Source organism: Mirounga leonina, unplaced genomic scaffold (genome assembly GCF_011800145.1).
Source record: "Mirounga leonina isolate KUSES-001 unplaced genomic scaffold, KU_Mleo_1.0 Mir_101664, whole genome shotgun sequence".
Lineage (NCBI taxonomy): Eukaryota > Metazoa > Chordata > Mammalia > Carnivora > Phocidae > Mirounga > Mirounga leonina.
The window spans coordinates 21917899-21932824 of NW_023270175.1; the positions used below are offsets into that span (position 1 = coordinate 21917899).

Genomic DNA, 14926 nt, shown 5'->3' on the forward strand with positions numbered 1-14926 from the left:
ATTTTTCACTTCTAATTCTCAAACTCCAGAACGCACTGTTTTGGTGTCACTAAAATTCTAGATTAGCCACAGAGCCGTAGTGAGTTGGTCTTAAAGCAACAAAGATTAAAGGCCAAATATCTATCACTGCAATAATGGCGATTTCTAAGTCTTAATTTCAAAAAAGTCAGTTTTCAGCTGAATGTTTGGATTCATATGGACAGAATAATTTCTAAAGAAGAATATATATGTTTTATTCAGATGCATTTCTCAGTATGTATGGTAACGCCACTTAGTCTCATTATGATTAACTTTAAGAAATGTTATTTTGAATTCTGCTTTTTGCCCATTTGCTTTCTTTACAATAATATGTTTTTATCACAATAATATGTTTTTATATATTTACTTTTTAAAGTCCATTAATACAAGCCAGCAATTTATGGAGATAAATGATGTTCTGAATAGTAAAAAAAAAAAAGTATTTTTATGATTATTACATTGATAAAATCAGACAATGACACTACAAGGAAAAATGAGATCAAGATTCCCTAAGAATATAGATACAAAAATCCTCAAAAAAAAAATGGCAAAATGAATACAATTGAATATATTGAAAGGGATACTACATTATGAGTATGTGTTTAATGCAGGATTGCAAGGGAGATTCAGTATTCAAAAAACTAAATCAATGCTATTAATTATATAAATAGAATAAAGGAGAAATGCCATATGTCATTTTAACAAATGCAGAAAAAGAATTTGATCAAATTCAACACCTGTTAATGATAAAAACTCTTGGCAAACTAGAAATGGAAGGGAGCATCCTCAACCTGATTAACAATATCTACCGAAAACATAAACAACAAAAGCCCTGTTAGTATCATTCAGGTGAAAAACTGAATTATCTCCACCTGAGCTTAGAACCCTGTTAAAGGCGTCCACTCTCACCACTTATATTCAGTGTTGCACTGGAGGTTCTTGCTGGTAAAATATGGTACAAAAACAAAAATAAAGGACATCAAACTGGAAAACTGTCTTTATTTGCAAACAGCAAAATCTTGTAGGTAGCAAATTCTAAAGCATTTGTGAAAATAAAAAGCCAATAGCAATAAGTAAATTTATAAGGTTCACTGACTACAGGGTCAACATACAAAAATCAGTTTCATTTCTATGAGATGTTAATTCTCTCTGTACTCATCTGTATGTTCTACACAATCCAGTCAAAATCCCAGAGGAATTTTTGTAGAAATTGCTGAAAAATATATAAAAAACAGGGGGAAATAGAGGTTTAAGAGTACAGTTATCATGATGAGCACTGAGAAATGTATAGCATTGTTGAATCATATTACATACCTGAAACTAATATAACACTATGTTCATTATACTTGAATAAAAATAAAATAAAACAAAACACATATCAATATGTGAATATTGATATGAATATTCAATATTCATATAGCCAAACAACTTTGAAAAGGAAAATAAGGATGACACACCACCTGATTTTAAGACGTGCTCTAAAGCTATATTTAAAGTGGCATTGCTTTAAACATAAACAAATAGAACAATGGATCAGAATACAGAGTCCACAACTGGAGCCACACCTATAAAGGCTATTAAATTTTGACAAAGATTGCAATGTAATTCAATGGCAAAATGGTAGTCTTTTCAATAAATCGTGGCGGAACAACTGGATATTGTAGTGGGTTTAATAATATCCCCCACATACAAATTTATATCCACCTAAAAGCTCAGAATGTAACCTTATTTGGAGAAAGTTTCTTTGCAATTGTAATTAGTTAAGGATCTCAGGACAATACCATGCTGGAATTAGAAAAATCTCTAAATCCAATAACTGATGTCCTTACAAGAAGAGGAGAAATCAAGTGACACACAGAGAAGAAGACCATGTGAAGAGGGAGGCAGAGATTGGAGTTATGCTGTGACAAACCAGGGAATGGCTGGAGCCATGAAAGGCTGGAACAAGTAAGGAAGGATTTTTTCCCCAGAGCCTGTTGACATCTTCATTTTGGATTTCTGGCTTGTGGAACTGTGAGATAATAAATTTATGTTACTTTAAGCCACTCAGATTGTTGCAATTTGTTATAACAAATAACCTCTACTCTTACCTCACACCATACTCTAAAATTAATTGAGGATGGATCATAGACCAAACTAAATGCTAAAACTATAAAGCTTCTAGAAGAAAATATAAAATATTTTTATGACACTGACAGTAGTAAAATCTCCTGGACAGATCACAAAAAGCACTAATCACTTAAAAATGGATAAATTGAACTTCATCAAAATTTAAAACTTCTGTTCTTCAAAAATACCATTAAGGAAATGAAAAGGCAAACCACCACCTGGGAGAAAATATTCACAATGTTTCTAATCTGATAAAATATTATGTTTAGAATATACAAGAAGCTCCTAAAAATCAATAACAAAAACACAGCCCAACAAAAAAAAGGCAAAAGATTTGAGCATATACTTCAGAAAAGAAGACTGAATTGCCAGTAGTTTTATGAAACCCACCCAGCATTATATGTCACTAGGGAAGTTGCCAATTAAAACCACAGTAAGAGGGTAATCTTAAGGTGAAACTGTATGAGAACTATCTGTACTGTATCACTTTTCTCTAAATCTAAAGTGATTTCAAAATATTTTTTTATTTTTTTATTTGAGTATAACTGACACATTTTTACATTAGTTTCAGGTGTATAACATAGTGACTCAACTCTATATGTTATGCTATGCTCACAGGTGTAGCCACCATCTGTCACCATTCAATGCTATTATAATATCATTGACTATATTCTTTATGCTGTGTTTTTCATTCCTGAATTCAACTCAGGATCATTCCCGTGACATATTCATTCCATAACTGGAAGCATGTATCTCCCACTCCCCTTCATCCATTTTGCCCATCCCCCCACCCCTCGCCCCTCTGGCAACCTTCAGTTTGTCCTCTGTATTTACAGGTCTGATTCTGTTTTTTGTTTCTTTGTTTATTCATTTGCTTTTTTTTTTTTTTTTAGATTTTATTTACTTATTTGAGAGAGAGAGGGAATGAGCAGGGAGGAGGGGCAGAGAGAGAAGGAGAAGCAGACTCCCCAGTGAGCAGGGAGCCCGATGCGGGGCTGGATCTCAGGAACCTGAGATCATGACCTGAGCCGAAGGCAGATGCTTAACCCACTGAGCCACCCAGACACCCACATTTGCTTTTTTTAAGATTCCACCTAGGAGTGAAATCATGTGGTATTTGTCTTTCTCAGTCTGACTTATTTCATTTAGTATACTACCCTCTAGGTCCATCCATATTGTCACAAATGGCATGATCTCATCCTTTTTTTTTTTTATGGCTGTGTAATATTATGTATATATACCACATCTTCCTTATCCATTTGTCTATCAGTGGATACCTAGGTTGTTTCCATATCTTGTCTATTGTAAATAATGCTGCAATAAACATCAGAGTGTATATATCTTTTTGAATTAGTGTGTTCATTTTCTTTGGGTAAATACCCTTGTATACTGTTGGTGGGAATGTAAATTAGTACAGCCACTGTGGAAAACAGTATAGAGGTTCCTCAAAAAGTTAAAAATCGAAATACCATATGATCCAGTAGTTTCAAAATAGTTTTTTAAAAAACCAATGAGACATAAGGAGGGCACGTGTTGTGATGAGCACTGGGTGTTATACACAACTAATGAACTCTACATTAAAAACTTATGATCTACTATAAAAAAATAGAAACCTAATAAAAACAAACAAACAAACAAAAAACCCAATGAGATACTACCACACACCCACCAGAATGGCTAAAATAAAAAATACCAACAACACCAATTTTTGGCAAGGGTGTGAAGCAACAGGAACTCGTATATATTGCTGGTGGGCTGGTAAAATTTTACAAACAATTTCAAAAAACAACTGAAAAAAAATAAACCTATATCTATTTGACCCAGCCACTAGACTCTTAGATATTTGCCAAAGATAACTGAAAACATATGTCCACAAAATGACTTGTACATAAATGTTTATAGCAGCATTATTCAATATAACCCCAAATCAGAAACAAATCAAATTCTATCAGTATAAGAATAGGTAAATCAACTGCAGTATATTCATAGCATGGACATCCCTCAGTAATAAGAAACAACTAATACATGCATGCAACAACATGGATAAATCTCAAAAATGTTAAGTACAAGAAGCTAGATACAAAAAAATATGCATACTGTATGCTTTTATGCATATGAAGTTTAAGAGCTGGCAAAGCCAATCTGGGGGGAATGGAAAACAGAACAGTGGTTGCCAGTTGCAGTAGAGACTGGACTGGAAGGGAATACAAGAGAATTTGGGGGGACTGTAGAAATATTCCATATCTTTACTGAGGTTGTGGTTACATAAGTATACACATTTTTCATAATGCATCAATTTTATACTTAAAATATGCGTATTTCACTATATATAAATTTCACTTTGATTTTTAAAAAAGAAAAAGGGGCCCCTGGGTGGTGCAGTTGGTTAAGGCGTCCAACTCTTGCTTTCAGTTCAGGTCATGATCTCAGGGTCGCAAGATGGAGCCCCACATCAGGCTCTGTGTTCAGCGCAGAGTCTGCTTAGGATTCTCTCTCTCCCTCTCCCTCTACCCCTCCCCGCTTTGCGTTCGCTCTCTCACTCTCTTTCTGTAAAAATAAATAAATCTTTAAAAAAGGAAAAAAGAAAAAGAAAAGAAAACCTAAGTCTTAGAGAGGCAGAGGCAAATGATTTCCCCAGTTTTGTGTCAAGTTCATGCAGGTGCCTTAGGACCTAGATCTCACTGTCTCAGCAAACATCTTTATACCCGGCAACTGATACTCCAACAACAAAAATGGACAATTCCATACTCTTAGCACTTCAATCCAATCAATCCAATCCCACCTCAGTCCAATCCCAGGTGTATGAAAAGCCAATCCACTGTGTCTTCCAGCTTCCCTTCTCTCTTCAGTGCAGATCTCAGATGTGTTTCCAACTCCTAAAAGAATGGGAGTCCTTCACAGAATGCCTCAACTGTATTTTCCAACTTATCCAAGCCATATCCCCAAAAGCAAGGATTATAAATGCATTTCCACCACCTTGTTGGGTTTATGTTTGATGCAAAAGCCAAATAGGGAACTGTCAACCTTTTGCTGGAGAAGTAAAACAGTAAGACAGGCACAAGTATTATACCCCAGTGTTTATCCTGTCTTGTAATATAACTAATGGTTATTTTTTTACCCACTTTGCTTTAATGACCAAGGATTTTGGTGTTCAAAATTGCTATTGTCCAAGCATCCCCTAATATAGCTGTAGTCCCAGGAGTTGTAGAGGTCCTAAGGGACTACAGTTGCAGCCCTCCACAAATACCTCTAATACTAGCAAATGCCAACTCAACAGAAAAATCGATGGTATACTCTTAGAACTACTTCATACTTCATAAAGTACTAATATTCACGATTACCACTTCCATTACATCCTCTCATCTGGTGAACTTGATGAGGAAATCTGCTTCTCAATAATAATCGTAGCTACTATTTACTGAACATTTGAATCAGGCACCACTGTGCATTGTTTTATTTTATCCTGAAACAACCCTATTAGATAAGTATGACTATAATAATACCCATTTTCTAGATGAAGAAACTGAGATGCACAGAAGTGACACAATCAGTAAGTGGCAGAACTGGGAATTCAACTCAGGATCACCTAACAACAGAGCTCTCACTCAAATACTAAGCTATGCTGCTTTCTTGCTAAATCTTTATCAGGCCCATAGTTTGGGTTTGCTTACAAAGGGAGTTTGAGCCATGAATACAGCTTCTGACATGTTATAGTAAATTCACCCCTGCATGATGACAGGAGAAAAGGGGGCATATGATCACAGTTATAAAATTGTTTCAAGATAATAAAGGAGGGAGGATCACTAGGGGAATCTAGTTATCAAAATATTTACCTGGACAGTCCCTGGAATCATTGCTGTGCTGGTAAGGGAAATAATAAGTCATTGCCCAGGGATCCTGTCCTTTGAGTATTCAAAAGAGAAGAACTTCTTGGCAATTGAATTTATAGCCATTAAATGCTTTCATTGCAATGCTTGTTTTCTTTTTCAAGCCATTAATTGCAGTTGGAAATATTTAGGGACCTCAAGGTAAATTGTTCAGCCTTAATGGGAATCTGGCATGACTTGCAAAGTGTTACAGAAGGCAGGTCCAGAATGAGTCTTGATTTCCTCCTAGGCACCACAATGGGGTACCTCAGGGTCCAGCCCTTAAAAGCTTCTACCCTCACACAAAACAGTGGAGTCGTCATTTTTCAGAATAAGAAAATACTTCTTTCAGTTCATGCCATAGGTATGAAGAGTTTTTCAAGTTTTCCTGAACATTTTTCCATCTTTCTTGCAACAATAGAAGATTATTCAAATTAACCTCATCCATTCAGATATTTAACATCAAAATATCCACATTCAGAGATAAAAGAAGATTTTCTATCTCAAGAACTGCTTATTAACTGTTCTTATCTGGTCAAATTTCACTAGGCAGACCACAGGAAGTTGTAGATCCTAGCGCTTCCCGGATATTGGACTTTCTCCCACATCTCTGCCTGGGAACTGCCAGCTGAGTTATTGCTGTCGGAGAATTATGCAGTGTGTCTGGGCTTTGAGGTTATCTGATCAGCACAGGCACTGGTAAGTAAAGTTTACTTTCCTCCCAGCCGAAGAATTACAAACTCAGAGTCTCCAGCCTGGAATAAACTAAAAGCCCATTTTGTCCAACTTGTAGTCAATGCCTGTGTCACTTGAGCATCATATTCAGGCTCCTGCAATAACAGAAGAATAGAAATAAATTTACTGAATGTTTACTGTATACTAAAGATAATGTTTTATGCATCATTTCATTTAATATTTATAATAACACTCTAACATAAAAATTATTTTACAGATGACAAAAATAAAGTTCAGAGAAGTTAGATGGTTTAGCCAAGGTTATATAGAAGTGGCAAGACCAAAATTCAAAACCATTTCTGTCTGCAGAGCCCATACCCTTAAGCATCACATTGTCCCTCATAATTAAATTATCTGAGGTAATTCCCAGCTCTAATAGTCCATCATGGTGTTCCTGAAAGTTGACTCATACTTGTCAGAATATCCGTATCAGTGTTAGGCTTAGAAAATTTGGTTACCATACCTCTTCCTTCTCATTTTTCCTCTTCCTCTCCCAACAAAAACAACAAACCTATTGTGATTTTTAATATTAGTCCCTCTATCCATGGTGAGAAAAAACATTGGTTAACATAAAAATAAAATTGGTCATCAAATCATGAATTTCTAAGACAAAATAAAAACCTAACTTGAAGACAATATGGGAAAATTGGGACCAAAGATAAACCTGTCATAAGCCATTATTAAGTCATCCCCCAAAGTCTCATTGAATTCAAATTTAAATAGACTCAAGATCTCCTGGTCAAAATGAATCTCATAGTTTTTTACTGGGTTATATAAAACAGAATGGCAAGAATTGTTTCTCTGACTTGTTTACAGTTATTTGTGTTCAGAGCTCTTCTCCCTTTCTACCTGCTTGTTGGTGGCCTCTTCCAAAGGAGGGACCATGTCTCTCATTTATTTCTGTTTTTATTTTAAAGTGCCTATACATTTATCCTTCTAACATTTATTGAGCACCCCTTTTGTCCTTGACACTGTATTGAGCCCTGGATGCACTTGAAAAAACAGTCTCATCGCAGTTTAGTGACAAAAACAAACTCTAAACCAACAGCTGCAATTTAATACACAGAATGCTCTAATAGAAGTATGTGCACAGTGTCACACATATTACAGATGCTCAATATCCATTTGTTCAATTTAATTTACTTAAAGAAAAGTTTAGTTCAGTAAAGGGGGACCATGACCTATGAGGTATATCAAGGTCACAATAAGTATCTAAAACCAAGTGTTCTTAATGCAAGTTCCCCCATAACTCCCACTTACTTCCCCAAATTAAGACCAGCACACAGAGACTAAGGATATTAAAATGGAAGAACCAATTCCCTACTTTTAGGTGTTTTTACCCCAACATTCCACTCGGCAAGTGTGATCTTAGAGAATATCCTATTATCATATGGCCCAAAAATAAGTTATGAGTGGGTTGGGACTGAAGATAGTAGCAAATGATGAAGTACAAACTTTCCCATGTCAGTATTGGTGAAAGTTTTAGGGGTAGAGAGGGTGGGGATAGAGGATGTTTACCATGGATGGATACAAAATGACAAGCTAAAAGTGATATGGGTAAGAGCTTCTGAAAATAGGGAATAGACAGTTGTATAATGTTGGGTGGTAGAGAGAAGTAGGTAAATAATTAGTGTTTCCAGCAGAGGTAAACAGTAAACAAGACTAGGTAATCAGTAAGAAGTTGATGAAAACCAATTACTAAAGTAGATTACTGGTTGTTTTTGGATGGTTATTAGGAAAAATGTTTGGGTGGGATATCATTGCAGGAGAAAAGAGCCAGACATGCTGGAGATTATCCAATTTCCTGTCTCTTCCACACTCTACAATCCCTCTCTACTCACATTTCTTTATTTCCTTGCCCTCACCTTTCTCTTTGATCCACAGTTTTCATCAAACAAGTATTTATTTATCCCTATTGTAGATAAAGCATTATGCCAGGTATGGAGATAAATGATACATGGTTCCTGCCCTCAAAGAGTTGACAAAGAGAAGGAGATGAATATGTACTATATATACTCAATTAACCACAATTTTTTGAAGAAAGTGGTATGTGTTAGAGGAGGAAAAAACCAAACTGCTGTGAGAGCACTAGAGGAAAATATTAATTCTGACTTGGGAAAAAGACTTCTTCGAAGACAGAAATAAATGGCTAGAATTTTAATGGAGAGAATATGGATGGGTAGCCATTCTGTTCAGAGGGATGTGAGCAAAGTCATAGAAAGTGGCATGTCTGGATAATGCTGACTATATCAAATCTAGGGAGGCCAACTCATCGTAGTTTGCCTATGATTTCCCAGGTTTTTGCACTGGAAATCCTGCATCCCAGGAAACTTCTCAATCCCAGGCAAATAGGGACTGTTGGTCATTCTAAATAAGAGAAAAAAAAGAACGTTAAAATTATACAGCATTTTTGCAGCTTGACTGTAATTTGTACACACAATAGGCTATTACCTATGCATTGTTCTATGGAAGAAAAAATAAATAAGTTGCCTCTTCCCTTATAAATAAATAATAAATAAATAAATAAATAAATAAATAAATAAATAAATAAATAAATAAATATGGGACTTTGGGTACATACATCACAGAGAGCAAACAAATAAAAGAGACACCAAGGATCAGTGAATACAACCAACAGAAAATTAGGTAGGACAGATAATAAAGGATAATGAAGGGTACTGAATGTTAGGCTAAGAAATTATGACTTGATTTTGGAGGTGGTGGAGAATGAAAGGTTTTGGATAAGGGAGTGATATAATCAAAACGTAAGGTTATTCTGGAAAAAAGTGTCCAGGGAAGATGAAAAAGGTAAAATCTTTTCTTTTAGTTTTTCTTTAAATTCAACTAAGTTAATGTACAGTGTAACACTAGTTTCAGGTGTACAATTTAATGATTCAACACTTCCATACAACACTAGGTGCTCATCACAACAAGTGCACTCCTTAATCCCCATCACCTCTTTCACCCATCCTTCTGGTAACCATCACAGTTTGTTCTCTATAGTTAAGACTCTGTTTCTTAGTTTGCCTCTCTCTTTTCCCCTTTGCTAGTTTATTTTGCTTCTTAAATTCCACATATGAGTGAAATCATATGGTATTTGTCTTTCTGTCCGACTTATTTCACTTAGCATAATACTCTAACTACATCCATATCATTGCAAATGGCAAGATTTCATTTTTTGATGGCTGAGTAATATTCCACATCTTCTTTATTCATTCATCAGTTGAGGGACACTTGGGCTCTTTCCATAATTTGGCTATTGTTGATAATGCTGCTATAAACATCTGGGTGCACATATGGAAAAGGGTAAAATCTATTTTGGAACCTATTGCAGGAGTCCATGTGAAAGATACATAGAAGACTTTGACAAGGGAATCTGTAACAGGGAAGGAGCAGAGGAGCCACAAGACGTAATGCAGTGGTAAAAATCAACAATCCATAGTGACTGATACAAGAAATTTAAGGAAAGAGGGATGATGACTAAAGTTCCCAACCTGGTTTATTGAGAAAATGCAGGTGCCATTAGAAGTAGGATATAAAAATGATAGTTTTGAAATAGGATGCTGACAAGTATATTTCAGTTTTTTTAAATTTAGTTTCCAACAGTCTGGGGCTTGGGGGCCCAAACAGACATAGGACTTTTCAGCTAAAGAGAGATACTGGGCCTGTAGTTATAAGATTTGGAAGCCATGAATACAAAGAATTATACAAAGTCATAAAGCCAGATATGACCATCTATGGAAAGAGTAAAGTTATAGGACTTAGGAAGGAATATATGGTGGTCATTTGAGTCTTTCAAAAGCACTCTATTCTCACATTTTACCAATACATGACATCATTGCCATTTACCAGATACACGGCATCACTGCTATATGATTGCTTTAACCAACTAAACATGAATAAAAGAGACTTATATCATTTGCAAGCAGAAGCTTAAAGAGGCAACGCATGGTTCAACATGCCTCTTTTCTCCTGCCTTAGCAATCATTAAAGTATGCATCAAGAAGAATATTAATCAGTCTGGGTACCTAGGTAACTTCAGTGAGCAGAGACCCACTGCTGATAGATTTGTAGCATGAGCAAGAAATAAACTTTTGTTGTTTCAAGCCATTCAAAATTTGAGGGTTGTTTGTTCCTCTAGAGTAAGCTAGCTTATCTTGAATACTATAGAAATTTTAGAAATGCATATATTTAGAGGTCTGAAAGAAGAGGGAGCTGACATAGTAAAAGAATAATCAAAAAGGTGAAGGGTGAATTGAGAGAAAATGAATCTTAGAAGCCAGGGAAGAAAACATTTCAAGAGGTGAGAATGGTAAAAAGTGTTAGATAAAATTAATTAAAGACAGAGAAAGAACATTGGATTCAGCCATTAGTAGTACACTGGGTCACTTTCTAGTAGGTTCAGTTGTGTGATGGAAACAGAAACTGTGAGCTGACTTATTCATCTTGTATAACTGAAGCTTTGTACTCTTTGACTAGTACCTCTCCATTTTTCCTTCCTCGCAGTCCTTGGCAACCATCATTCTATCCTCTGCTTGTATGATTTTGACTATTTTAGGTTCTTCATGTAAGTAGTATCATGTAGTATTTGTCTTTCTGTGCCTAGCGTATTTCACTTAGCATTAATACCTTTCAGGTTTATCCATGTGGTCACAAATAGCAGGATTTCCTTCTTTTTTAAGCTGAATAATATCCCATTGTATGTATATGTTACCAGATTCGGGTTATTGGGCCTGACAACCATAAAAATGAGGCTGGACCCCAGGATCAAAGGCACAGGTAGGCTTTATTGGGGCTACAACTTGACTTGAAGGAAGACAGAGCAACAGCAGAGGTTAGGCTTGTCTCCCTAAACAGAGGGCGAGGATCTGTTTATATATATAGAAAGTTCCCTCTTCCCGATTGGTTGGAAGGCAACTCAGGCAGATCATTGGTGCTTTCTGGAGCCCAGTGTCCCCTATTTTAAGTCTGGCTTGTATCTGGGGCTGCATTCTTGAAGCATCCCGGTTCTGCTGTAACCACAACCACCAACAGAAAGCCCCCAGGTGTACAGTGTTTTTCACTTGGGGCTTGTTCCCATGAGCCCTGACTGCCTCATATATATACTACATTTTCTTTATCCATTCATCCACCAATGGGAATTTAGGCTGCTTCCATGTTTTGGCTATTGTGAATAATGCCACAATGAACATGGATTGTATGCTATAAAAATTGCTAAGAGTGTAGATCTTATGTTGTATTCTTATCACTAATAATAATAATAATAAATAAAGAGGGCAGGAAGAAATTTTTGGAGGTGATATGTTTATGCCTTAGATTGTGGTGATGGTTTCACAGGTACATACTTACCTCCAAACTCATCAAGTTGTATATACTAAATATGTACAGCTTTTCATATGTCAATCATGCCTCAATAAAGTGTATTTTTTAAAAGATGCATTGAATTTAAGAGCTAACAGGGAGTGTGAAGTGGAGCTAAGTAATGACGATAACCCTAAATTAAAAACTTGGTGAGACTGATGTGGAATTTGAGAAACAAGGCAAACGATCATAGGGGAAGGGAGGGAAAAATGAAACAAGATGAAACCAGAGAGGGAGACAAACCATAAGAGACTCTTAATCTCAGGAAACAAGCTGAGGGTTGCTGGAGTGGAGGGGGATGGGAGGGATGGGGTGGCTGGGTGATAGACATTGGGGAGGGTATGTGCTATGGTGAGCGCTGTGAATTGTGTAAGACTGTTGAATCACAGACCTGTACCCCTGAAACAAATAATACATTATATGTTAATAAAGAGAAAAAAAACTTGGTGAGAAAAGGAAGTTGCTTAACCAGTGCCCTGCCTCCCTTTTGATAAGCATGGTTCCTTCTCTCTCTTTCCATCTCTCTTTGCTCATTCTCTTCCTCCATATTCCCCTAGTTTTACTCCCCAGATCTTTCTCCTAGGTGTCTCTTCTCTCCCTCTGCCTTCTCTGGACTCCTGTTTCTCTCTGCCATGTCTTCTTCTTCATAATTATGACATCATAGATTCTCCAGTTGTAGACTGGGTCCAGTTCAGCCTGTGGTCCAGTATAGGAAATCCATTTACTGTACTGCTGACTGGGCTGAAATTGAATGGTGTTCACAATTAGTTGCTCACTAATTTATAAAACTGCTTCTTCCATCATATTAGATAACTTTAGTTATCTAGACTGAAAACCTGTCCTCCTACTCAGCTGAAATATGCCCTCCCTTTCACTTTCTTCCAGTCCTCGTTCTACCTTCATGTGCCACAATACAATTATTCTCTTCTGTAGCTCATTCTTAAAACTGACACTGCTTTTTCTCTCCATCCCTCAGTCTTACCTCTCACTTTCTGTTATCTCTCAGTGATGGCCCTGAACTAGAAACTAAACATAAATTTTATGCTTGATATCCTTAATTTCACCAAGTGGCTGAATATATTGGCCTTACTTTTTAAAATATATGTAAATGTAAATATAGATATATGTAGACATCAGTATTCAGGAGATCTATGTATTCAGAACACATTTCTAGTTCTGAAAACAACTTAGAATAATGTATATTTAAACTAGTTTTTGTGCAGCAAGTCATTTAAAAAACTGTTAAGTGTTTTCTTAAAGTTCACAAAGAAAAAGATAGGTTGAACACTTTAAAATCATCTTTTTTGGTTCACAAACAACACCATTAAAGTTTTTAAAGTTACTTTTTCCTTATGTATGGTCCCTGACTGAGATGTGAGAGTTGAATCAATTACCCTCAGTAGGTTCAATTAAGGGAGTGAAGGATCCTGGAAGACATCACTTAACACTGCACTTCTTTAAACTCTCCTCCCTGTTCTTCTCAAATGCTGAAGGCTTAGCTTGAATGGGCTATTCTGTTGCTCTTCTAAGGGCTTATTGACAGGAAATCAGAGATGGTGGGAGATCTGTTCCAATACTTAGACTATTTCTAAAGCTCTTTTCTGGCTGAATATTGTTTCTAGCATTAGAGGGGAAGGAAATGTGCTTATAAATGCAACTACTTAATTCCTAGATTCCCTTACATCTTGAACAGCAACAATAAGGTTAAATTAGGGGAAATCTTAGTTGTATTCCTTCTTTCAGAAACAATCATCACTTTTATGTCTGCATATATTTATAATTTTCACAGCATTTCCCAACCCATTATCATGTTAGGACTCCACAGTTCTGTGAGGTAGGAAACGTATGTATGTTTTCTTTAGTCTATAGATAACGAAACCGCAGCTCACTTAGATTACACAGCAAGTAAATGGTCAAACCAAAACTAAAATGCCCTTGCTTCAGTACTCTTTCCTATGATTCACATTGGTTCTTTGAGTTCTAATTCAGCGACAGGATAGTATAGTTATGCTGGGCAAGGATTGCATGCACTTTCACAAGAAGCAGTTTCCATATTGCTGTGGCTATCCTGAAGATCCACCCTGCAGAGGCCAGACTCAAGGCTTTTTCTACCTGTGGCTTCCACTTGACTGTGGTCTTCATTTACTATGGGACAGCAATCTTCATGTACATGTGCCCACAGTCTCAATCATCCCAGGATGAGGATAAGATCACTTCAGTGTTGTATGGGGCAGTAATACCCATGCTGAACCCACTCATTTACACTCTGAAAAACAAGGATGTTGAAAGATGCCCTAATGAAGGTGGTCAAAGGAAGGATATCTGTCTGATGGCTGCAGGTATCTTGTCCAGCATCCTTTCCAATGAGTCACCAGTCCTTTGCTTTTTCACAATTGTCCACAAAATAGAATTGAATAAAAGATGAACCTATCTCTGACCCAATCTAATGGAAGTCAGTTGTTGTCAAAAGACTCTTTTCCGTGACAGTTTTCATCTTTAAGAACATGGATCCTGAAGATGGTTCTATAGTACATGAATTTATTTTTCACTGATTATAATCATAACCAAGGAAAGGTGGGTGCTAGGACTTGGGAGAGAGAGGACAGTTTAGTCTCTGTGGTACCACATAAGGAGGGAAACTGTCCTTTTATATACAAATGAAACAGTATGTCCTTGCTTATAAACTGCCCCTTCCCAGAGAAGGGATAGCCGCAAATACTAGCCACAAACACTAACCCACTAAGAGCAACAAATTTCACATACTAGCCCTGAAGCAGCCATGTAGCCATGGTGTTCACCTGATGGGGGGAAAAAAAGATATGGCAGGAAGGCGCACT

The 14926-nt window shown here is 36.5% G+C and overlaps 1 long non-coding RNA gene across 3 annotated transcripts; it reads right to left on the reverse strand.

Annotated features, from left to right (window-relative positions):
* Positions 1 to 968: 968 nt before the first annotated feature.
* Positions 969 to 9014, reverse strand: LOC118013081. Of its 3 annotated transcripts, XR_004679926.1 has the most exons (4): positions 8594 to 9014; positions 5961 to 6823; positions 4910 to 5003; positions 969 to 2029 (listed from the first exon to the last, which is right to left on the reverse strand). It is a non-coding gene; the product is annotated as an uncharacterized LOC118013081 (long non-coding RNA). The 3 variants fall into 3 exon arrangements; XR_004679924.1 differs by having other exon boundaries at positions 5961 to 9014; XR_004679925.1 differs by lacking the exon at positions 969 to 2029 and having other exon boundaries at positions 4781 to 5003; positions 5961 to 9014.
* Positions 9015 to 14926: the final 5912 nt, after the last annotated feature.